Source organism: Pelobates fuscus, chromosome 8 (genome assembly GCF_036172605.1).
Source record: "Pelobates fuscus isolate aPelFus1 chromosome 8, aPelFus1.pri, whole genome shotgun sequence".
Taxonomy (NCBI): domain Eukaryota; kingdom Metazoa; phylum Chordata; class Amphibia; order Anura; family Pelobatidae; genus Pelobates; species Pelobates fuscus.
This window is the reverse complement of record NC_086324.1, coordinates 163,184,929-163,211,582: the sequence shown is the minus strand read 5'-3', so window position 1 is coordinate 163,211,582 and position 26,654 is coordinate 163,184,929. Positions and strand designations below refer to the sequence as shown.

Here is a 26,654-nt window from a genome sequence, read left to right as displayed (position 1 = left end):
GAGGGGAGGGGGGGTAACAAATGGCACAGGAGGGGAGGGGGCTAAGAGGTCACAGGAAGGGGAGGGTGGGGGGTAACAAAGGGCACAGGAGGGGAGGGGGGTAACAAAGGGCACAGGAGGGGAGGGGGGGTAACAAAGGGCACAGGAGGGGAGGGGGCTAAGAGGTCACAGGAAGGGGAGGGTGGGGGGTAACAAAGGGCACAGGAGGGGAGGGGGGTAACAAAGAGTACAGGAGGGGAGGGGGGGTAACAAAGGGCACAGGAGGGGAGGGGGCTAAGAGGTCACAGGAAGGGGAGGGTGGGGGGTAACAAAGGGCACAGGAGGGGAGGGGGGGGTAACAAAGGGCACAGGAGGGGAGGGGGCTAAGAGGTCACAGGAAAGGGAGGGTGGAGGGTAACAAAGGGCACAGGAGGGGAGGGGGGGTAACAAAGGGCACAGGAGGGGAGGGGGCTAAGAGGTCACAGGAAGGGGAGGGGGGGTAACAAATGGCACAGGAGGGGAGGGGGCTAAGAGGTCACAGGAAGGGGAGGGGGGGTAACAAAGGGCACAGGAGGGGAGGGGGCTAAGAGGTCACAGGAAGGGGAGGGGGGTAACAAAGGGCACAGGAGGGGAGGGGGGTAACAAAGGGCACAGGAGGGGAGGGGGCTAAGAGGTCACAGGAAGGGGAGGGGGGTAACAATGGGCACAGGAGGGGAGGGGGGTAACAAAGGGCACAGGAGGGGAGGGGGCTAAGAGGTCACAGGAAGGGGAGAGGGGCCAAAAGATGAGCACAAAAGGGGCTGAAGAGGGTACAAGTCGGAAGGGGGGCTAAAGAGGGCACGGGATGGGGCTAAAGAGGGCACAGGAAGGGAGGTGGCTAAAGAGGGCACGGGAGAGGGCAAAGAGGGCACAGGAAGGGAGGGTGCTACATAAGGGCACAGGAGGGGAAGGGGCTAAAAAGCACACAGGGGGAAAAAGAGGGCACAGAAGGGGAGGGGCACCTATCAGTCTGCCCACCCACCCACCCACACAGGTAGCAACAAGTATGTATGTCAGTGGGAGTGTGTCTGTCTGTGTCATGCAGGGGAAGCTCTCCTTGCGGCCGCAGGGGAAGCTCTCCTTGCGGCCGCAGGGGAAGCTCTTCTGGCGGCCGCTGGGGGAGCAGGCTGTTCTGTCTCTGCTCCCCCTCCCTCGCGCGCTAGAAAGAGACCGGCGCCGGAATATGACGTCATATTCCGGCCCGGTCTCATTAAGCTGCGCGCGAGGGAGGGGGAGCAGAGACAGAACAGCCTGCTCCCCCAGCGGCCGCCAGAAGAGCTTCCCCTGCGGCCGCAAGAAGAGCTTCAGGAAGGCTGGCTGGGCTGGAAGGTGAGCACAGGAGGGGAGGGGGTGGGGGGGGGAGTAACAAAGGTCACAGGAAGGGGAGGGTGGGGGTAACAAAGAGCACAGGAAGGGGAGGGGGGTAACAAAGAGCACAGGAGGGGAGGGGGGGTAACAAAGGGCACAGGAAGGGGAGGGTGGGGGGTAACAAAGAGCACAGGAGGGGAGGGGGGGTAACAAAGAGCACAGGGGGGGGTAACAAAGGTCACAGAAGGGGGGGGGGGTAACAAATGGCACAGGAGGGGAGGGGGGGTAACAAATGGCACAGGAGGGGAGGGGGCTAAGAGGTCACAGGAAGGGGAGGGTGGGGGGTAACAAAGGGCACAGGAGGGGAGGGGGGTAACAAAGGGCACAGGAGGGGAGGGGTGGTAACAAAGGGCACAGGAGGGGAGGGGGCTAAGAGGTCACAGGAAGGGGAGGGTGGGGGGTAACAAAGGGCACAGGAGGGGAGGGGGGTAACAAAGAGCACAGGAGGGGAGGGGGGGTAACAAAGGGCACAGGAGGGGAGGGGGCTAAGAGGTCACAGGAAGGGGAGGGTGGGGGTAACAAAGGGCACAGGAGGGGAGGGGGGGTAACAAAGGGCACAGGAGGGGAGGGGCTAAGAGACAGGAAGGGGAGGGGGGGTAACAAATGGCACAGGAGGGGAGGGGGCTAAGAGGTCACAGGAAGGGGAGGGGGGGTAACAAAGGGCACAGGAGGGGAGGGGGCTAAGAGGTCACAGGAAGGGGAGGGGGGTAACAAAGGGCACAGGAGGGGAGGGGGGTAACAAAGGGCACAGGAGGGGAGGGGGCTAAGAGGTCACAGGAAGGGGAGAGGGGCCAAAAGATGAGCACAAAAGGGGCTGAAGAGGGTACAAGTCGGAAGGGGGGCTAAAGAGGGCACGGGATGGGGCTAAAGAGGGCACAGGAAGGGAGGTGGCTAAAGAGGGCACGGGAGAGGGCTAAAGAGGGCACAGGAAGGGAGGGTGCTACATAAGGGCACAGGAGGGGAAGGGGCTAAAAAGCACACAGGGGGAAAAAGAGGGCACAGAAGGGGAGGGGCACCTATCAGTCTGCCCACCCACCCACACAGGTAGCAACAAGTATGTATGTCAGTGGGAGTGTGTCTGTCTGTGTCGTGCAGGGGAAGCTCTCCTTGCGGCCACAGGGGAAGCTCTCCTTGCGGCCGCAGGGGAAGCTCTTCTGGCGGCCGCTGGGGGAGCAGGCTGTTCTGTCTCTGCTCCCCCTCCCTCGCGCGCTAGAAAGAGACCGGCGCCGGAATATGACGTCATATTCCGGCCCCGGTCTTATTAAGCTGCGCGCGAGGGAGGGGGAGCAGAGACAGAACAGCCTGCTCCCCCAGCGGCCGCCAGAAGAGCTTCCCCTGCGGCCGCAAGAAGAGCTTCAGGAAGGCTGGCTGGGCTGGAAGGTGAGCACAGGAGGGGAGGGGGTGGGGGGGGAAGTAACAAAGGTCACAGGAAGGGGAGGGTGGGGGGTAACAAAGAGCACAGGAAGGGGAGGGGGGTAACAAAGAGCACAGGAGGGGAGGGGGGGTAACAAAGAGCACAGGAGGGGAGGGGAGTAACAAAGAGCACAGGAGGGGGGGTAACAAAGGGCACAGAAGGGGAGGGGGGGTAACAAATGGCACAGGAGGGGAGGGGGGTAACAAATGGCACGGGAGGGGAGGGGGCTAAGAGGTCACAGGAAGGGGAGGGTGGGGGGTAACAAAGGGCACAGGAGGGGAGGGGGGTAACAAAGGGCACAGGAGGGGAGGGGGGGTAACAAAGGGCACAGGAGGGGAGGGGGCTAAGAGGTCACAGGAAGGGGAGGGTGGGGGGTAACAAAGGGCACAGGAGGGGAGGGGGTAACAAAGAGCACAGGAGGGGAGGGGGGGTAACAAAGGGCACAGGAGGGGAGGGGGCTAAGAGGTCACAGGAAGGGGAGGGTGGGGGGTAACAAAGGGCACAGGAGGGGAGGGGAGGTAACAAAGGGCACAGGAGGGGAGGGGGGGTAACAAAGGGCACAGGAGGGGAGGGGGCTAAGAGGTCACAGGAAGGGGAGGGTGGGGGGTAACAAAGGGCACAGGAGGGGAGGGGGGGTAACAAATGGCACAGGAGGGGAGGGGGCTAAGAGGTCACAGGAAGGGGAGGGGGGGTAACAAAGGGCACAGGAGGGGAGGGGGCTAAGAGGTCACAGGAAGGGGAGGGGGGTAACAAAGGGCACAGGAGGGGAGGGGGGTAACAAAGGGCACAGGAGGGGAGGGGGCTAAGAGGTCACAGGAAGGGGAGAGGGGCCAAAAGATGAGCACAAAAGGGGCTGAAGAGGGTACAAGTCGGAAGGGGGGCTAAAGAGGGCACGGGATGGGGCTAAAGAGGGCACAGGAAGGGAGGTGGCTAAAGAGGGCACGGGAGAGGGCTAAAGAGGGCACAGGAAGGGAGGGTGCTACATAAGGGCACAGGAGGGGAAGGGGCTAAAAAGCACACAGGGGGAAAAAGAGGGCACAGAAGGGGAGGGGCACCTATCAGTCTGCCCACCCACCCACACAGGTAGCAACAAGTATGTATGTCAGTGGGAGTGTGTCTGTCTGTGTCGTGCAGGGGAAGCTCTCCTTGCGGCCGCAGGGGAAGCTCTCCTTGCGGCCGCAGGGGAAGCTCTCCTTGCGGCCGCAGGGGAAGCTCTTCTGGCGGCCGCTGGGGGAGCAGGCTGTTCTGTCTCTGCTCCCCCTCCCTCGCGCGCTAGAAAGAGACCGGCGCCGGAATATGACGTCATATTCCGGCCCCGGTCTCATTAAGCTGCGCGCGAGGGAGGGGGAGCAGAGACAGAACAGCCTGCTCCCCCAGCGGCCGCCAGAAGAGCTTCCCCTGCGGCCGCAAGAAGAGCTTCAGGAAGGCTGGCTGGGCTGGAAGGTGAGCACAGGAGGGGAGGGGGTGGGGGGGGAAGTAACAAAGGTCACAGGAAGGGGAGGGTGGGGGGTAACAAAGAGCACAGGAAGGGGAGGGGGGTAACAAAGAGCACAGGAGGGGAGGGGGGGTAACAAAGAGCACAGGAGGGGAGGGGGGTAACAAAGAGCACAGGAGGGGGGGTAACAAAGGGCACAGAAGGGGAGGGGGGGTAACAAATGGCACAGGAGGGGAGGGGGGTAACAAATGGCACAGGAGGGGAGGGGGCTAAGAGGTCACAGGAAGGGGAGGGTGGGGGATAACAAAGGGCACAGGAGGGGAGGGGGGGTAACAAAGGGCACAGGAGGGGAGGGGGGGTAACAAAGGGCACAGGAGGGGAGGGGGCTAAGAGGTCACAGGAAGGGGAGGGTGGGGGGTAACAAAGGGCACAGGAGGGGAGGGGGTAACAAAGAGCACAGGAGGGGAGGGGGGGGTAACAAAGGGCACAGGAGGGGAGGGGGCTAAGAGGTCACAGGAAGGGGAGGGTGGGGGGTAACAAAGGGCACAGGAGGGGAGGGGAGGTAACAAAGGGCACAGGAGGGGAGGGGGGTAACAAAGGGCACAGGAGGGGAGGGGGCTAAGAGGTCACAGGAAGGGGAGGGTGGGGGGTAACAAAGGGCACAGGAGGGGAGGGGGGTAACAAAGGGCACAGGAGGGGAGGGGGCTAAGAGGTCACAGGAAGGGGAGGGGGGTAACAAATGGCACAGGAGGGGAGGGGGCTAAGAGGTCACAGGAAGGGGAGGGGGGGTAACAAAGGGCACAGGAGGGGAGGGGGGGTAACAAAGGGCACAGGAGGGGAGGGGGCTAAGAGGTCACAGGAAGGGGAGAGGGGCCAAAAGATGAGCACAAAAGGGGCTGAAGAGGGTACAAGTCGGAAGGGGGGCTAAAGAGGGCACGGGATGGGGCTAAAGAGGGCACAGGAAGGGAGGTGGCTAAAGAGGGCACGGGAGGGGGCTAAAGAGGGCACAGGAAGGGAGGGTGCTACATAAGGGCACAGGAGGGGAAGGGGCTAAAAAGCACACAGGGGGAAAAAGAGGGCACAGAAGGGGAGGGGCACCTATCAGTCTGCCCACCCACCCACACAGGTAGCAACAAGTATGTATGTCAGTGGGAGTGTGTCTGTCTGTGTCATGCTGTGTGTGTTTCTGTGTCATGCTGTGTGTGTGTCATGCTGTGTCTGTGTCATGCTGTGTGTGTGTCTGTCTGTGTCACGCTGTGTGTGTGTCTGTGTCATGCTGTGTGTGTGTGTCATGCTGTGTCTGTGTCATGCTGTGTGTGTGTCTGTGTCATGCTGTGTGTGTGTCTGTGTCATGCTGTGTGTGTCATGCTGTGTGTGTGTGTGTCTCTGTGTCACTGTGTGTCTGTATCATGGTGTGTGTGTGTGTCTGTCTGTGTCATGGTGTGTGTATGTCTGTCATGGTGTGTGTGTGTCAGTCGTAGTGTCTGTGTGTGTTTGTAAAAATAGTGTTTTACTCACTTTTTTTTTTCCAACGTCATGCTGGTCTCTGCCTCTATGACTGAGATCATCAAGCTTGATGATCTCAGCCAATCCGCACTGACACAGGAAGCGCCTCTAGTGACCGTCTGAGTGTCTGTCACTAGAGGTGTCACTAGGAAGCAATGTAAACACTGCCTTTTCTCTGAAAAGTCAGTGTTTACATTCAAAAGCCTGCAGGGACAGGCTATAGACACCAGAACCACTACATTAAGCTGTGTGTGTGTGTGCGCCTGCTAGTGAGTTTGCTTGCTTGCATGTGTGTGTGTGTCTGCTAGTGAGTGAGCTTGCATTTTTATGTCAATGAGCTTATGTATATTAGTGAAATTGTTTGTCTATGAGGCTGTGTATCAATGAGCTTGTGTGTGTCAGTGAGATTGTCTGTGTCTGCATGTGAGTATGCTTACTGTATAATTAAATGTTTTACTCTGAAAGGACCAATATATTATATTAGAAAAAGCTATATATATATATATATATATATATATATATATATATATATATATATATATATATATATATAATTACTCAATCATCTGGGGTGGCAAGACATAGCCTTACATATTACATGCGACAATATATGGCGCAATGACTTATGGGGCTGGCATAGATTTTTTTTCCCAGGGCTGCTTTGTATTCCCAGTCCGGCCCTGACAGCAAATGCTGATGCCAATCATTGATTATGGAGATGTAGTATATGCATCTGCATCGCAATCCCACATTAACAAACTCAACACATTGTATAACTCATTCTGCTGATTTGTGCTACAATGTAATTACAGGACCCACCATTGTGACATGCTAAAAGAACTAAACTGGCTGTCGCTGGAATCCAGACGCACCCTTCATCTCTCCAGCCTTGTGTTTAAGAGCTTTTCTGGGAAACTCCCACCCTACCTGAACGCAATGCTTTCCCCGGCTGTTCCCACTTCCTATAACCTCCGATCCAGTACCAACACTTTACTTAGTCTACCTCAATATAAAAAGAAAGCAGCCCGATCCTCCTTCTCCTACAGAGCACCGCATTTGTGGAACGACCTCCCGCACAAATTAAAATCTTCCCTAAGCTTAAAGTCCTTTAAGAGATCCCTCTCTACATACCTCAAAACAGAATGCACCTGTCATGGTTGATTATATATTTCCTACCTGTTCTATGTTAAATTTTGTATATATTGTATATTAATATTGTATTTGTATTTTATTGTACACGAACTGTAACAATGCAATGATTTGTGGAACCAGGACATACTTGAAAACGAGAGAAATCTCAATGTATCTTTCCTAGTAAAATATTTTATAAATAAATAAATATGGTCAACAGGCATAGATGATATTTGTATAATCATTTTTGCATGTGTCCTTTCATGTATTTTATACGTGTTTTTTTTTGTATTGAAAATGGAAAAAAATAATAAATTATGTTTAAAAAAAAAAAAAAAGAAGAAAATGGGGTACTAGAAATAGCCCACATCTGTCTGTATGCTGGGGGTACCCAAAAGGTAGATACTGAGCTGTTGTAGAACAACACCCCCAATGATGCTCTGGCAATGTTAAGGCTATCAAGGTATCATGGGAGTTGTAGTTCTACAATAGCTGGGAATCCGGCCACCCTGATATAGGTCTTTAACAGGACAAGCCCTGCTTCTTTATGGAGGAGAGTGGAGAAATTTCATCAGAGACCTGGAAAGGGGAGTCAGTGAACCACATTGCATGGAATCCCTTTACAAATTATTGCTGTAATGTCCACTAGGCGGCGCTGTAAGTAGTTGTAGGCAGGTCTGTGTATACAGGGGATTGCTGGTAGCTGGTGAGGGATTCACTCTGGAGATCTGGTGAGAAGACAGACACATGCAGTGATGTAAGTAAAGGGATTTAGCATGGTTTCTGAGATTGTATCTCTGCAGTAACACACACTATCATTACAGTAATGCTGTATCTATCACACACACACACACAATGATACATTATAACTACAGTAATGCTGTATCTATCACACGCACACACAGTGATACATTATAACTACAGTAATGCTGTATCTATCACACACACAATGATACATTATAACTACAGTAATGCTGTATCTATCACACACACACACAGTGATACATTATAACTACAGTAATGCTGTGTAGCGGAGAGCTGATTTCTCGCAGCTATTCTCCACTTTAGATCCAAGGAAGGCTCAGGAACAAGTCATTAGTAAATCCACAGCAGAGTTTCCAGCAGGTAAAAAGGTACAGCGAAATCCCCACAGCACTCCCAATAACTGGACGACACACAGTTTCAGGAGTAGAACTGACAATCGTTTATTCCCAGGTTTCTTATAAAGCCTGCTCCCATGCAAGGGAGGGAACTACAGTAATTAGGACAGTAACCAATACCATTCTTGTTACCTCCCACACATCTCCTCCCCTCAGAGTGAGTCATAATCCCCTTAAGTTGTACAGTACTTTACCCCAAACTTGGATGTACCCCTAAACCATCACATATCCTTAATATCAGGGTACCGCTAGGTAGCCCTGATCTGGGTGAATATACTATCCAAAATTCACCCAGATCGGACCAGGGATTCGGTAGTTACAGGCAGGTGAAGTTTGACCGACCGCACACGAGTTGGTATCCGAAAAGGGTTCCATGAGAATGGGCCCTGCGGTCGGTCTCCGTTCGGCAGTTAAAACAGACATTTATAATTGCCATCCACATTTACATTCACCTAGATAGTGATTCCCTCATTCGGTACTTTATTACTACCGAATGGGGATTCGTTATGTTTCTCCGTTCGGCAGTTACGGAGCTCTGGAGGTCTCAGCGGTGTTTGGTTGTTTGAGTGTCCGATTTGAGTTCCAGGCACTCGACGACCAAACACCGCTGGGATTTTCATGCGTAAGATGGCCGCCGCCACGTGTACGCATGCCGAATGGCGGCCACCCAGATACAATGTTAATGAGCCGGTTAACTTGCGGTTGGAAAGAATGTGAACTTTAATAGCTGGCACACTTCTCTCTGGGGTGGTCCCTCCGTTCGGTAGTTTCCATAAGTATATAGTACGGATGGAAACTACCGAATACCATACAATTCACATAATACATAAACGAATAGCAATTTCAACATAGGGAAAACATATACGAACACAGTCACACAGGCATTTTGCAGGACAGGCTCACTGCATTCCGCTACACTGCTCCCCCTTGCCCACAAGCCGGCATACACAGTCTGATCCCACACGGATCGGCTTGGGGATGACCGGGGTGCTCACGGATCATTTCTCCAGATCAGTTTGTCGCGACAACCCGTCGGCGTTTCCATTTTGCTTACCCGGGCGGTATTGAATGTTAAAGTCAAAAGGCTGCAGCGCCAAACTCCAGCGCAGCAGCCTGGCATTGTCCCCAGCCACCCGGTTCAGCCAGACTAACGGGTTGTGATCCGTGAGCAGCGAAAAAGCCTGTCCATACAAGTAGGGTTGCAATTTCTTCAAGGCCCACACCACAGCCAGGCATTCCTTCTCGATGGCGGCGTAGCTTACTTCCCGGGGTAAAAGTTTGCGACTGATGTAAGCCACTGGATGTTCTCCGCCATCGGCCCCGACTTGGCTTAATACTGCCCCCAATCCAAACATAGAAGCGTCTGTGTGAACAAGAAAACGTTTAGTTGGATTGGGAGCGGCCAAGACAGGGGCATTAACAAGTGCATCTTTCAAGTGTTGGAATGCCTGCTCACACTCCGGGGTCCAGGTTACTTGGCGGGGAAGGTTTTTACGTGTCAGGTCCGTGAGGGGTTTGGCCAGGGCACTATAATTGGGGACAAATTTCCGGTAATACCCTGCTGTCCCTAGGAAGGCTAACACCTGGGTTTTAGTTGTCGGGGTAGGCCACTGTGATACTGCCTCTACTTTGGCGGGTTCCGGCTTCTGCTTACCACAGCCCACTCTGTGGCCCAGGTACTGTACCTCGGCCATCCCAATACTACATTTAGCTGGTTTTAGGGTCAAACCAGCCTCCCTGATCCTGTCTAGAACCGCTCCTATATGGGCCAAGTGTTCCTGCCAGGTATCGCTAAATATGGCAATATCATCGAGATATGCGCAGGTATAGTCTTGGAACCCATCTAGGAGGCGGTCCACCATCCGCTGGAAGGTAGCCGGCGCGTTTTTCATCCCAAACGGCATGACCTTAAATTGGTACAGGCCGAATGGGGTGACAAAGGCGGACTTAGGGATGGCTTCCGGGGCTAAGGGAATCTGCCAATACCCTTTGCACAGATCAATCGTGGTAAGGTATTGTCCCCTGGCCATCCGGTCTAGTAACTCATCGATCCTAGGCATCGGGTATGCGTCGGATACGGTCTTCTCATTCAGTCTCCTGTAGTCCACGCAAAAGCGGGTCGTGCCGTCCGGCTTTGGTACGAGGACCACTGGAGATGCCCAGGGACTATCTGAGGGCTCAATCACTCCTAACTGTATCATCTCCTCAATCTCTTTGCGCATATTCTCCCGGACCGCTTCAGGGATGCGGTATGGGGTCTGGCGCATGGGAAGTTGACCTGGGGTGTCTACTCGGTGGGTGGCCAGAGGGGTGTATCCAGGTACATTAGAAAAGGTCTCCTGCTTTTCCTGCAGTAGTTGTTGTACCTCGATACGCTCCTGTGGGCTCAACCGATCCCCCAATACAACTGCTCCTAAATCCCCAGCCAGCTGTCCATCTTCTAACAGATCGGGGAGGGGTAGGCTGTCGCTCTCTTCAGAGGTGGGGGCGCAGATAGCTGTCACCTCCTCTGAACGTTCCTGGTAAGGTTTCAGCATGTTCACATGGATCATGCGTCGCCCCCCATTCCCTGCGCAGTGGCCAATTATATACGTGGTGTCACATCGTTGTTCTACCACTTTATAAGGGCCTTGCCAGGCGGCCTGTAGCTTATCGTGTCGGACAGGTTTTAAAATTAAAACTTTCTGTCCGACCTGAAAGCTGCGGTCCCTGGCGCCCCTATCGTACCAGGTGCGCTGACGCGTCTGAGCTGCCTGTAGGTTTTCCTTTACCGTCTTGGTGAGTGCTTCCAGGCGATCTCGGAGGGCCAACACATATGGTACAATAGGGGTACCGTCCACGCTACGGTCTCCCTCCCAGTGCTCTCTAATCAAGTCTAGGGGTCCCCTTACCCTCCTCCCAAATAGCAGTTCAAAGGGGGAAAAACCTGTAGATTCCTGCGGCACCTCCCTGTAAGCAAACAGTAAGTGTGGCAGGAATTTTTCCCAGTCTCGGTGAGTCTCGGCGAAGGTTCGGAGCATCTGTTTTAAGGTGCCATTGAACCGTTCGCAGAGCCCATTAGTCTGGGGGTGGTACGGAGCACTAATTATAGGCTTAATTTTGCAGAACTTCCAGAGTTGTTGGGTAACCTCTGCCGTGAACTGAGTGCCCTGATCCGAGATGATCTCCCTGGGTAACCCCATCCGGGAGAAAATCTGCATCAGCGCCTCAGCCACCGTCTCTGCATGTATATTCGTTAAAGCTACCGCCTCGGGGTAGCGAGTGGCATAGTCCACTACGGTCAGGATGTACCGTTTGCCCGAGGGGCTAGGTTTCCGGAAGGGGCCTACAATATCTACGGCAACCCTATGAAAGGGTTCCTCAATTATGGGTAGGGGGTGCAGCCTCGCCTTACGCTTATCCCCCCTCTTTCCCACCCTCTGGCACGTGTCGCAGGTATTACAGTACCTGCGTACCTCCTGGCTAATCCCTGGCCAGAAGAAACTTTGGGTCAATCGATATCTGGTACGGCTGACCCCCAAATGTCCGGATAGCGGAATATCGTGCGCTATCCGGAGTAATTCGGTTCGGTACCTCTGAGGTACCACCAGCTGTCTTGTAGCAATGGGGTCTGACCCATCTATCTGTTTACTTGTTTCCCGGTACAATAACTGTCTGTCCCATACAAATCTTTCCCCCTCTGCCCCCGGTTGGATAGAGGTGACCTTGTCTCGGTATACCTGTAAGGTAGGGTCAGTGATTACCTCGGCTACAAACTCGTCAGGAGGGGCCCAAGGGATACAGTCTAGGGAAGGGGAGGAATCTCTTACCTGGACCTCCGGCAGTGCGTTGTTTTGTTGGGTGCGGGCCTGTTGCCTGGTGACTACTGGGTGTGCTTCTTCAGTAGTTTGTGGTTCAAATGCGGAGGTGAGTTTGCCCAGATCATTCCCCAGGACCACCTCAGCAGGTAATTGCGGCATTAGTCCCACTTCCACATTCCCGAACCCCGCACCCCAATGCAAATGTACCCTGGCTGTGTCTAGCCGATACACGGCTCCCCCTGCAACCCTGACAGCCACAGTCTTATTCAGCTTGGCCTTGTCCGAAACCAAATGGCTTTGCACCAGGGTGATAGTGGCTCCCGAGTCTCGGAGCCCCTGCATAGGCTTCCCTTCCAGATATACGGTCTGCCTATGGTGCTGGCGGTTATCCGCATGTGCCTGTAAGGGGTTGGCCTCATGCAGCACTTCCCACTGTTCCACAGTCGTGACTGGAACGGCAGAGCTGTAGGGAAGTGGTACCTCGTCCTGGTAATGATGCGCTGCTGCTCTTGGTGGTGGTGGTGGAGGTCCTGGTCGGATCCAGGTGTTGCGTTCCCTGGACTGCGGACAATCTCGCTGGTAATGTCCCCACCTCTGGCATCGGTGGCATTGCACAGAAGCAGGTGTGCGGTATCTCTGCTGCGCTGCTGCTGGTGCTGGTGGAGGAAGGGGTCTTGGTGGGGGTTGAGGGTTAGGAGAAAATGAATTTACCCCTAGTGGCCGCATGGCCGGTTTGGTACCCACTGCCTTGGTTTGTCTGCGAGCATCCATAAAGTCATCTGCCTTTTTGGCAGCCTCGGTGAGGGTGGTGGGGTTACGATCCCTCACCCATTCCTGTAGTTCTGAGGATATACCCTCATAAAACTGCTCCAACAGCAGCATTTGTAACAAGTCCTCCATGGACCTCGCTTTACTCGACTGCATCCACCCAAGAGCTGCCCTTTCTAGTCGGCAAGCCCACTCTGCATGTGAATCTTTGTCCACCTTTTTCAATTCCCTGAAACGTCTCCGGTATGCCTCTGGTGTTATTGCATACCGGGCCAGGATAATCTCTTTCACCCGGCTATAGTTCCTAATTTCCACATCTGGTACAGTGCGGTAGGCTTCCGCTGCCCTTCCTGACAGCCGTCCTGCTAATATGGGTACCCACTCTTCCCTTGGTATGTTATGCAGTGTACACAGTCTCTCAAAGTCCTGGAGGAAGGCATCTATATCCTCCTCTGCTTCCACATACGTTTTAAAAGCTTGATAGGGAATTTTGGGCTTACCCTCTTGTGCCACAGCTCCTGCTGTACTTCTTTCTGGTGTTTGTGGTCTCCTATTTCTCTTCACAAACTCCTGCACCTCTGTCATGGTTTTAGAGATGATCTCTGTGGGTGGGTTTTCCCCATAGAAGGCCAGTCTGTATTGTAACTGCCTTTGGAACTCCTCCTGTTCTGTTTCAGGTCTTTGTTCCGTGGCCTGGACCTCCTCTGCTCTGTATTCTGCCATTACTTCGGTGATAAGCGTTGCTTTGGATTTGCTGCTGGCAGAAACACCTTTCGCTTCCAGAAGGTCTTTCAATGTGGTTCTCTTTAGCGTAGAAAGGTCAATCTCCATTAATCCTTGTTCCTCTGTGAGTCTGGATCCCAGCGCTGCCAACCAATGTAGCGGAGAGCTGATTTCTCGCAGCTATTCTTCACTTTAGATCCAAGGAAGGCTCAGGAACAAGTCATTAGTAAATCCACAGCAGAGTTTCCAGCAGGTAAAAAGGTACAGCGAAATCCCCACAGCACTCCCAATAACTGGACGACACACAGTTTCAGGAGTAGAACTGACAATCGTTTATTCCCAGGTTTCTTATAAAGCCTGCTCCCATGCAAGGGAGGGAACTACAGTAATTAGGACAGTAACCAATACCATTCTTGTTACCTCCCACACATCTCCTCCCCTCAGAGTGAGTCATAATCCCCTTAAGTTGTACAGTACTTTACCCCAAACTTGGATGTACCCCTAAACCATCACATATCCTTAATATCAGGGTACCGCTAGGTAGCCCTGATCTGGGTGAATATACTATCCAAAATTCACCCAGATCGGACCAGGGATTCGGTAGTTACAGGCAGGTGAAGTTTGACCGACCGCACACGAGTTGGTATCCGAAAAGGGTTCCATGAGAATGGGCCCTGCGGTCGGTCTCCGTTCGGCAGTTAAAACAGACATTTATAATTGCCATCCACATTTACATTCACCTAGATAGTGATTCCCTCATTCGGTACTTTATTACTACCGAATGGGGATTCGTTATGTTTCTCCGTTCGGCAGTTACGGAGCTCTGGAGGTCTCAGCGGTGTTTGGTTGTTTGAGTGTCCGATTTGAGTTCCAGGCACTCGACGACCAAACACCGCTGGGATTTTCATGCGTAAGATGGCCGCCGCCACGTGTACGCATGCCGAATGGCGGCCACCCAGATACAATGTTAATGAGCCGGTTAACTTGCGGTTGGAAAGAATGTGAACTTTAATAGCTGGCACACTTCTCTCTGGGGTGGTCCCTCCGTTCGGTAGTTTCCATAAGTATATAGTACGGATGGAAACTACCGAATACCATACAATTCACATAATACATAAACGAATAGCAATTTCAACATAGGGAAAACATATACGAACATAGTCACACAGGCATTTTGCAGGACAGGCTCACTGCATTCCGCTACATGCTGTATCTATCACACACACAGTGATACATTATAACTACAGTAATGCTGTATCTATCACACACACAGTGATACATTATAACTAAAGTAATGCTGTATCTCTCACACACACACAGTGATACATTATAACTACAGTAATGCTGTATCTATCACACACACAATGATACATTATAACTACAGTAATGCTGTATCTATCACACACAGTGATACATTATAACTACAGTAATGCTGTATCTATCACACACACAATGATACATTATAACTACAGTAATGCTGTATCTATCACACACACAATGATACATTATAACTACAGTAATGCTGTATCTATCACACACACAATGATACATTATAACTACAGTAATGCTGTATCTATCACACACACAGTGATACATTATAACTACAGTAATGCTGTATCTATCACACACACAGTGATACATTATAACTACAGTAATGCTGTATCTATCACACACACAATGATACATTATAACTACAGTAATGCTGTATCTATCACACACACAGTGATACATTATAACTACAGTAATGCTGTATCTATCACACACACAGTGATACATTATAACTACAGTAATGCTGCATCTATCACACACACAGTGATACATTATAACTACAGTAATGCTGTATCTATCACACACACAGTGATACATTATAACTACAGTAATGCTGTATCTATCACACACACAATGATACATTATAACTATAGTAATACTGTATCTATTACACACATCATGATACATTATAACTATAGTAATGCTGTATCTATCACACACACAGTGATACATTATAACCACAGTAATGTTGTATCTATCACACACACACACACAGTGATACATTATAACTACAGTAATGCTGTATCTATCACACACAGTGATACATTATAACTACAGTAATGCTGTATCTATCACACACACAATGATACATTATAACTATAGTAATACTGTATCTATTACACACATCATGATACATTATAACTATAGTAATGCTGTATCTATCACACACACAGTGATACATTATAACCACAGTAATGTTGTATCTATCACACACACACACACAGTGATACATTATAACTACAGTAATGCTGTATCTATCACACACACAATGATACATTATAACTATAGTAATACTGTATCTATTACACACATCATGATACATTATAACTATAGTAATGCTGTATCTATCACACACACAGTGATACATTATAACCACAGTAATGTTGTATCTATCACACACACACACACAGTGATACATTATAACTACAGTAATGCTGTATCTATTACACACACAGTGATACATTATAACTACAGTAATGCTGTATCGATCACACACACAATGATACATTATAACTAAAGTAATGCTGTATCTATCACACACACAATGATACATTATAACTAAAGTAATGCTGTATCTATCACACACACAATGATACATTATAACTATAGTAATGCTGTATCTATCACACACACAGTGATACATTATAACTACAGTAATGCTGTATCGATCACACACACAATGATACATTATAACTACAGTAATGCTGTATCTATCACACACACAGTGATACATTATAACTACAGTAATGCTGTATCTATCACACACACACACACAGTGATACATTATAACTACAGTAATGCTGTATCTATTACACACACAGTGATACATTATAACTACAGTAATGCTGTATCGATCACACACACAGTGATACATTATAACTACAGTAATGCTGTATCTATCACACACACAGTGATACATTATAACTACAGTAATGCTGTATCTATCACACACACACACACAGTGATACATTATAACTACAGTAATGCTGTATCTATTACACACACAGTGATACATTATAACCACAGTAATGTTGTATCTATCACACACACACACACAGTGATACATTATAACTACAGTAATGCTGTATCTATTACACACACAGTGATACATTATAACTACAGTAATGCTGTATCGATCACACACACAATGATACATTATAACTAAAGTAATGCTGTATCTATCACACACACAATGATACATTATAACTAAAGTAATGCTGTATCTATCACACACACAATGATACATTATAACTATAGTAATGCTGTATCTATCACACACACAGTGATACATTATAACTACAGTAATGCTGTATCGATCACACACACAATGATACATTATAACTACAGTAATGCTGTATCTATCACACACACAGTGATACATTATAACTACAGTAATGCTGTATCTATCACACACACAGTGATACATTATAACTACAGTAATGCTGCATCTATCACACACACAATGATACATTATAACTATAGTAATGCTGTATCTATCACACACATAGTGATACATTATAACTACAGTAATGCTGTATCTATCACACACACAGAGATACATTATAACTACAGTAATGCTGTATCTATTACACACACAGTGATACATTATAACTACAGTAATGCTGTATCGATCACACACACAATGATACATTATAACTAAAGTAATGCTGTATCTATCACACACACAATGATACATTATAACTAAAGTAATGCTGTATCTATCACACACACAATGATACATTATAACTATAGTAATGCTGTATCTATCACACACACAGTGATACATTATAACTACAGTAATGCTGTATCGATCACACACACAATGATACATTATAACTACAGTAATGCTGTATCTATCACACACACAGTGATACATTATAACTACAGTAATGCTGTATCTATCACACACACAATGATACATTATAACTATAGTAATACTGTATCTATTACACACATCATGATACATTATAACTATAGTAATGCTGTATCTATCACACACACAGTGATACATTATAACCACAGTAATGTTGTATCTATCACACACACACACACAGTGATACATTATAACTATAGTAATGCTGTATCTATCACACACACAGTGATACAGTATAACTACAGTAATGCTGTATCGATCACACACACAATGATACATTATAACTATAGTAATACTGTATCTATTACACACATCATGATACATTATAACTATTGTAATACTGTATCTATTACACACACAGTGATACATTATAACTACAGTAATGCTGTATCGATCACACACACAATGATATATAACTATAGTATTACTGTATAACACACACACACACTGATACATTATAACTACAGTAATGCTGCATCGATCACACACACAATGATACATTATAACTATAGTAATGCTGTATCTATCACACACAGTGATACATTATAACTACAATAATGCTGTATCTATCACACGCACAATGATACATTATAACTACAGTAATGCTGTATCTATCACACACACAGTGATACATTATAACTACAGTAATGCTGTATCTATCACACACACAATGATACATTATAACTACAGTAATGCTGTATCGATCACACACACACAATGATATATAACTATAGTATTACTGTATCACACACACACACACTGATACATTATAACTACAGTAATGCTGCATCGATCACACACACACAATGATACATTATAACTACAATAATGCTGTATCTATCACAAACACAATGATACATTATAACTACAGTAATGCTGTATCTATCACACACACAGTGATACATTATAACTACAGTAATGCTGTATCTATCACACACAGTGATACATTATAACTACAGTAATGCTGTATCTATCACACACAGTGATACATTATCAGTGTTTGCAGATGACACAAAACTTTGTAAAATAATACAATGTGAGCAAGATATTACTTTGCTGCAGAAGGATTTAGATAGACTGGAGGACTGGGCACTCAAATGGCAGATGAAATTTAATGTTGAAAAATGCAAAGTTATGCACTTCGGCGTAAAGAATACACAAGCAACGTATACCCTTAATGGAAGTGAATTAGGGATAACAACACACGAAAAGGACTTGGGAATTGTTATAGACAACAAACTATGCAACAATGTGCAATGTCAATCAGCAGTGGCCAAGGCCAGTAAGGTATTGTCATGCATGAAAAAGGGCATTCATTCTCGGGACGAGAATATCATTTTGCCTCTCTATAAAACACTGGTAAGACCACATATTGAATATGCTGTGCAATTTTGGGCACCTGTTCTAAAGAAGGATATCATGGCACTAGAAAAAGTGCAGAGGCGAGCTACAAAATCAGCTATGAAGAAAGGTTAACAAATTTAAACCTATTTAGTTTAGAAAAACGTCGCCTGAGAGGGGATATGATAACATTATACAAATATATTCGGGGCCAATACAAACCATTGTGTGGAAATCTATTCACAAACCGGACTTTACATAGGACACGAGGCCATGCGTTTAGACTGGAAGAAAGAAGATTTTGTCTAAGGCAAAGGAAAGGTTTTTTTACTGTAAGAACAATCAGGATGTGGAATTCTCTGCCTGAAGAAGTGGTTTCATCAGAGTCCATACAGATGTTCAAACAGCTACTAGATGCATACTTGCTAAGACAGAATATTCAAGGATATAATCTTTCAATGTAGGGTAATAACTGCTTGATTCAAGGATAAATCTGACTGCCATTCTGGGGTCAAGAAGGAATTTTTTGTCCTAGCTTGTTGCAAAATTGTGCTTCAAACTGGGTTTTTTTTTTGCCTTTTGGATCAACAGCAAAAAACAGGTGTGAGGAAGGCTGAACTTGATGGACGCAAATCTCTTTTCAGCTATCTAACTATGTAACTATGTAATTATAACTACAATAATGCTGTATCTATCACACACACAGTGATACATTATAACTACAGTAATGCTGTATCTATCACACACACAATGATACATTATAACTACAGTAATGCTGTATCTATTACACACAGTGATACATTATAACTACAGTAATGCTGTATCTATCACACACACACAGTGATACATTATAACTACAGTAATGCTGTATCTATTACACACAGTGATACATTATAACTACAGTAATGCTGTATCTATCACATACACACACAGTGATACATTATGACTACAGTAATGCTGTATCTATCACACACACAATGATACATTATAACTACAGTAATGCTGTATCTATCACACACAATGATACATTATAACTAAAGTAATGCTGTATCTATCACACACACACACACAGTGATACATTATAACTATAGTAAAGCTGTATCTATCACACACACAGTGATACATTCTTTTTTTTTTTTTTACTCGACAGAAAAAGCAAGTATACATTAACTGTTGAGCTTTCGCAGAAGCCAACTGAGATACAGTTCGTGAAAAAATACTCAATTTGAACAATACAGACCGAACGGTATAACACACGCCCATTCCTGGACCTTTTGTGGCTTGCCTCCTATCGAGGGTATTTTAAATTTTTTTTAAATATGGAGCAGGTTTGTCATTGACCCATGGAGTCATTTTCGACCAGCCCGAGGGCTTATCTGTTCCGCCCCGAAATCAGGGGGGTGGCTCTAATGAAAAAGAGAAGAAAAGTCAAGCTAAGAGAGGAATAGTAAAAGAAACGAAAAATTTGTAACAGAAAGAGACGAGTAAGAAGAAGAAAATAGGCAGAGGGGGGGGGTGAGGGATAAGGGGGGGCAGAGGGCCTCACAAGGGTGATATTACTAGTAGTAGTATTGTCTCTATTGTCGTATCGGATCCTTTCACTCTAACCAATCCCCGTCAGTCGCTATTTGAGCCTAATGCGCTTTTGTCCCATGGTTCCCACAGTTTCTGGAACTTCTCCACCGTCCCTTTTACCCTTGCTATCAGGTCGTCCATTATTCTACAGTCCCTTATTCTGGGTACAACCCGCGGGAATTCTGGGCCCTCTGGCGAATGCCATGCGGTTGCAATCGCTCGGCGTGCACATAGAGTTATCTTATGTATTAATTTCTGCTCCCTCCTGGTCCATCCGTCCACTGACCTATTAAGCAAGTATACCCAAGGGTCCAGAGCCAGGGGCCTATCGAAAGTCTGTTTCAGGAGATCACCAACAGACTTCCAGAAGTCATGGATTTTCGGGCACTCCCACCACATGTGTAAGTAAGTACCACATGCTCCGCAGTCCCTCCAGCATACGTCAGTGTCTGTTTTGTGCACATGATAAAGTTGTTTGGGTGTGGTGTACCAGCGTAACATGGTTTTCCATGATTGTTCTTGAAATGTAACACATATGGAAGTGTTAGTGTTAGCTTCCCATATCTTTTGCCACTCAATTCCTTCTAATACCTCCCCTAAGTCCGATTCCCATTTGTTGGTGTACATCAGGCTTTCCCATTCTTTATTCTCTGTGCTGAGGTGAGCATATAGGAGCGTGATCAGTCCCTTGGGGTCACTCCGTTTATGCACATGTTCTCATAGAAAGTCATCTTTCTCTGGGCTGCTTCTTTTATGTGTGATTTTTTGGCGAAGTCCCGGATTTGAATATATCGAAATCCGCTGGGGTTAAGTGATTGCCCTGTTAGAGTTCAGAAAATTGGATTATCCTTCCGTTTAGGAATAACTGATGGATCCGTTGCAGTCCGGTCCTCTCGATATGTCGAAATATCTATCACACACACAGTGATACATTATAACTACAGTAATGCTGTATCTATCACACACACACAGTGATACATAAGAACTACAGTAAATGGAGAAATAAAGTAAACAGAGTGCAGGTCAGGAGTCTGGATACAAGTCAAGGGCTCATGAGCTGCACCACTGGAACCACCTAATAGGATCTCCATTGAGGGGGTAACCCTCCAAAATATGTAGGAAAGAGGAGTAGGTGATGTATAGAGTCCCACAAGGGGAAACTAACATCAGGAGAGCTCCACTGATATAGGAAATGAGGAAGGGGCCCCTACCTTTAATCAATCTAAGGATAAAAAGGGATATGCAAACAAAAAGTATAACTTGAGAAAAAAGGGAGATCTACTAAACGGTGCCCAGGGGATCAATTGTCTGGAGTACTAACTAGCATCTAAGTTCCAGTTCCCCTAGTGTCTGACTGACGGGAAGGTAGTGTAAACGAGGTTAGGGAGAGAGAAAAGGCACAGGGTCCCCAGAGAACAAGGGAACAGGTAATCTGGTCTAAAAGCAGATGTAAAGGCCTCACACAAAAAATAAATAGTTAAATCTCTCAATTCACCCTAAGAGTTACCTCGACACTGTGGTCTCACCACTAGTGTCTACCTGAACCAACTCTCTCTACTAAAGTTATAAATAAACACCTAAAAATCAATAACCATAGTGGTAACAAAAATCGAAAAATGCTACCAAGTGCAGAGATTAAAAAAAGGAAACGCGCAACGTGTGTTTTCAGCATGTTCAAAACGCCGTCGTCAGGAGCCTGTCTGTATAGATGGGTATTTGGAGTGTGATTAATTCAGCAAATAGAAACTCACATTTTCATGAGGTTTACAATACTCACGTTTTTCTGAGCCTTTCCTGAGGCTCTAAAGAATCCTGTTCTTCTGGTTGGTAGGATATCCCATAAAGTTTTACTTGAACCGGTATTGTAAGGTTTAAAGCTCAAATTTTAAAATGAAAAACCATATTAGTGACTGTTACTGGAATTGGAGGACAGAACTCCTTCTTTTTTCAACCTTTCTAACCTCAGGCTTCTCCAGTCACCGTAAATCTGGTGGTGGTAGCATGATCTACTGGCAGGTTTAGGGGCTCATTTTTATTTAATATATATATATATATACACACACACACACATAGTATATAGTATCACCACCATAACAACTTCTTCAGAATTCCCACATCTATCTGTATGCTGGGGTGCCCAGAAAGGAGATACTAAGCTGAACTACCCCTCCCATGATGCTCTGATAAGGTTAAGGCTGCCAAGGCAACATGGGAGTTGTAGTTCGACAATACCTGGGGATCTGGCCCTCCTGATATAGATCTTTAACAGGACAAGCCCTGCTTATTTATGGAGGAAAGTGGAGAGACTTGGGAATACTAACAGGACAAACTGTCTGAGGGTTGAACCAGTGAACCAAATTGCATGGATTCCCATTACTAATTATTGCTGTAACGTCCACTGGGCGGCTGTAAGTAGTTGTAGGCAGGTCTGTGTATACAGTTGATTGTTGGTAGCTGGTGAAGGATTCACTCTGGAGATCTGGTAAGAAGACACATGCAGTGATGTAAGTTTTTTAACATTGTATATCTGCAGTAACACACACACACACACACACACACACACACAATGATACATTATAACTACAGTAATGCTGTATCTATCACACACACACACAATGATACATTATAACTACAGTAATGCTGTATCTATCACACACAGTGATACATTATAACTACAGTAATGCTGTATCTATCACACACACAATGATACATTATAACTACAGTAATGCTGTATCTATCACACACACACACAGTGATACATTATAACTACAGTAATGCTGTATCTATCACACACACAGTGATACATTATAACTACAGTAATGCTGTATCTATCACACACACAGTGATACATTATAACTACAGTAATGCTGTATCTTTTACACACACAATGATACATTATAACTACAGTAATGCTGTATCTATCACACACAGTGATACATTATAACTACAGTAATGCTGTATCTATCACGCACACAATGATACATTATAACTATAGTAATGCTGTATCTATCACACACACAATGATACATTATAACTACAGTAATGCTGTATATATCACACACAGTTATACATTATAACTACAGTAATGCTGTATCTATCACACACACAATGATACATTATAACTATAGTAATGCTGTATCTATCACACACAGTGATACATTATAACTACAGTAATGCTGTATCTATCACACACACAATGATACATTATAACTACAGTAATGCTGTATCTATCACACACAGTGATACATTGTAACTACAGTAATGCTGTATCTATCACACACACAGTGATACATTATAACTACAGTAATGCTGTATCTATCACACACACAATGATACATTATAACTACAGTAATGCTGTATCTATCACACACAGTGATACATTGTAACTACAGTAATGCTGTATCTATCACACACACAGTGATACATTATAACTACAGTAATGCTGTATCTATCACACACACAGTGATACATTATAACTACAGTAATGCTGTATCTATCACACACACACACACACAGTAATACATTATAACTACAGTAATGCTGTATCTATCACACACACAGTGATACATTATAACTACAGTAATGCGGTATCTATCACACACACAGTGATACATTATAACTACAGTAATGCTGTATCTATCACACACAATGATACATTATAACTACAGTAATGCTGTATCTATCACACACACAGTGATACATTATAACTACAGTAATGCTGTATCTATCACACACACAGTGATACATTATAACTATAGTAATGCTGTATCTATCACACACACAGTGATACATTATAACTACAGTAATGCTGTATCTATCACACACACAGTGATACATTATAACTACAGTAATGCTGTATCTATCACACACATTCTTACTTTGTATCTGTTTGTGCAGTATAAATGTATTTTATCCACCTGTGTAATTGTGGTATTTTTATATTGATGAGTGAAAGTATTTACTATTTAATAGCCTACTGGGTGCCTGTGATCCAGCTATATACAGAGACTTTCTTTTTGGGCATTATATGACACATAGTGATTGAATTTATGACTGCGTGTTTGCAATACATTTGTTGATTAGTGTATAGTGGAATCATTGTGTAAGACTGTGATATAGCCGTTTCAAGGGCCACTTTTGTCACCAAAATAACTTTAGCGTAATGAAGCGGTTTTAGTGTATAGATAATTTTTCTGAAGTCTCACTGCTCAATTTTCTCCCATTTAAGGGTTAAACCACTTTTGTTTCTGCTTATGCAAGCCCAACCACACCTCCCCTAACTGTGACTGACACAGCATAAAAACAAAATGGTTTCACTTTCAGATAGATAGTATCTTAGGTTAAAAGGTTTTATTTCCTGCTCTTTAAATTGAACTTTGATCACACACAGGAGGCTCCTGCATGGTTTAGCAATCTATTACCAGAGCAGGAGATAAGACATTTAAAATTAAAGAGGATTTACAATAAAGGAAGTGTAAACATTAGATGACTCTTTACAGGAAGTGGTCAGGAAGGCTGTGCAAGTCATATGCAGGGAGGTGTGACTAGGGCTGCATAAACAAAGTGATATAACTCCTAAATGGCTGAGAATTGAGTAAGACTGCAGGAACATGATGTATACACTAAAACTGCTTCATTAAACTAAAGTTAATTTGGTGACTGTAACAGAGCTCCCTGTACCCCTAGCTGGGTACCTCCGCCAAGGACCGCTGCCTAGCTGGAACAGGGGACTTCTGCCTACAGTCACCGTGGCTTGACTAGGGCTCTCTCCTGAAGCTGAATGGGGAACTCACTCTAGCAGCCCTTAGGCACTGGACGACATTCAGTCCTGGGAGCTCTAGTCCTTACAAGGACTTTCCCCGTTGAATCCTCCACGCTGGAACAAGCTGGAACAGCGATTAGTCCTTTCCCCTCCCAGTAACCAGACGGCACATAGTTCTGGTAGTACAAGCTGGAATTATTTTAATGGCAGCCACAACTGGCCTGATATGCAGGTCCCCATGCAAGGGCCATTCCCCACTGGAACTGAGAGCAAACCAGAGTAGAAACTAATACACAATTACATTGGCTCTCAGATCCAGGACACTGGATGATATAATAAAGTTCGGACTATATTATTTTTGTCATTTATAATTTTCTTTTCCATTTTTTCTGTGCTCTCTCCCAGCGTGGTCCGTCTGCTTCAGAGGACCAAAGAAGGAATTTTATTGTTCTTTGTGCTAAGTTGTTGAGGGTTACTCCCCATTGGAGAGTACAGTCTAGGCGACCGTCGTCTATATAGTAGGTTAGGTGACGTGGTACCCCCTCTTCCTTTGTTGAAGTGGTGGTAGCCACTGCATCCTGCTCTCCATATACTTCTTTTGATTTCATAATTTAATTTTTTTGTTAAAGGACCACTATAGTGCCAGGAAAACATACTCGTTTTCCTGGCACTATAGTGCCCTGAGGGTGCCCCCACCCTCAGGGACCCCCTCCCGACGGGCTCTGGAGAGATGAAGGGGTTAAAATCTTACCTTTCTCCAGTGCCGGGCGGGGAGCTTTCCTCCTCCTCTCCTCCTTCCTAGCGGCGTCATCGGCTGAATGCGCATGCGTGGCAGGAGCCGAGCGCGCATTCAGCCAGTTCATAGGAAAGCATTTACAATGCTTTCCTATGGACGCTGGTGTCTTCTCACTGTGATTTTCACAGTGAGAAGCACGCAAGCGCCTCTAGCGGCTGTCAATGAGACAGCCACTAGAGGCTGGATTAACCCTCAGTATAAACATAGCTATGTATATAAAAAAAAAGGGTTAACACTAGCTGGACCAGGCACCCAGACCACTTCATTAAGCTGAAGTGGTCTGGGTGCCTATAGTGGTCCTTTAATCTGGTTATGTTCATCTGGTTATAGGTGTAAGTGGTAGATTTTTTATAAACCTTGTATAATAGTTAACAGAGCCAACAAATCACTGGATGGTTTTTAATCCGTGTGGAAGGGGCCAGTCTAGAACTGCAGAGAGTTTATTAGGGTCCATACGAAAACCATTAGCACCTCAGTTTGATCAAATAGACACTTCTTGAGTTTACAGTAAAATTTGGTGGACATGAATGTGGTGAGTATGTAGGTCAGGGAAAGTTGCCATCCATGTATACAATTAAAAATGAATTTATGAACTACCTTAACAAATCATTAATAATGAAATCCTGAAAAACCACTTGAGCATTACAAATACCAAAAGGCATTAGTCAAAGTGGCTATTCCTAGTACTAAAGGCAATTGTACATTCATGGCCTGTAGTCTGTTTCAGTCTATCGAACGAGGGTGTTTCTTTCTCCCTTGAGGGTATTTTGTGTTTTTTTAACAAAGGTGGAATCAATGAAATTCTCAGCCGCACCTCAGCCGAACAAGGCTCTTTTTAACTTGATAAAACTCTAACTACTATAGGAATACCTGCTGTGTACCTGGTTCAGTTTTTCAATCGCTTTCAAGCATAACGCAGGCAGTGAAGTGGAGAA

At 46.2% G+C, this 26,654-nt stretch overlaps 1 protein-coding gene across 1 annotated transcript in view; it reads left to right on the top strand.

Annotated features, from left to right (window-relative positions):
• The first annotated feature begins 22,640 nt into the window (after nt 1-22,640).
• LOC134571922 (major facilitator superfamily domain-containing protein 1-like) overlaps nt 22,641-26,654 on the top strand; it is a 45,698-nt gene continuing 41,684 nt past the window's right edge. Inside the window, exon 1 of the mRNA XM_063430611.1 lies at nt 22,641-22,665. The gene's annotated coding sequence lies outside the window, so the exon portion shown is untranslated. The remainder of the gene's footprint in view (nt 22,666-26,654) is intronic.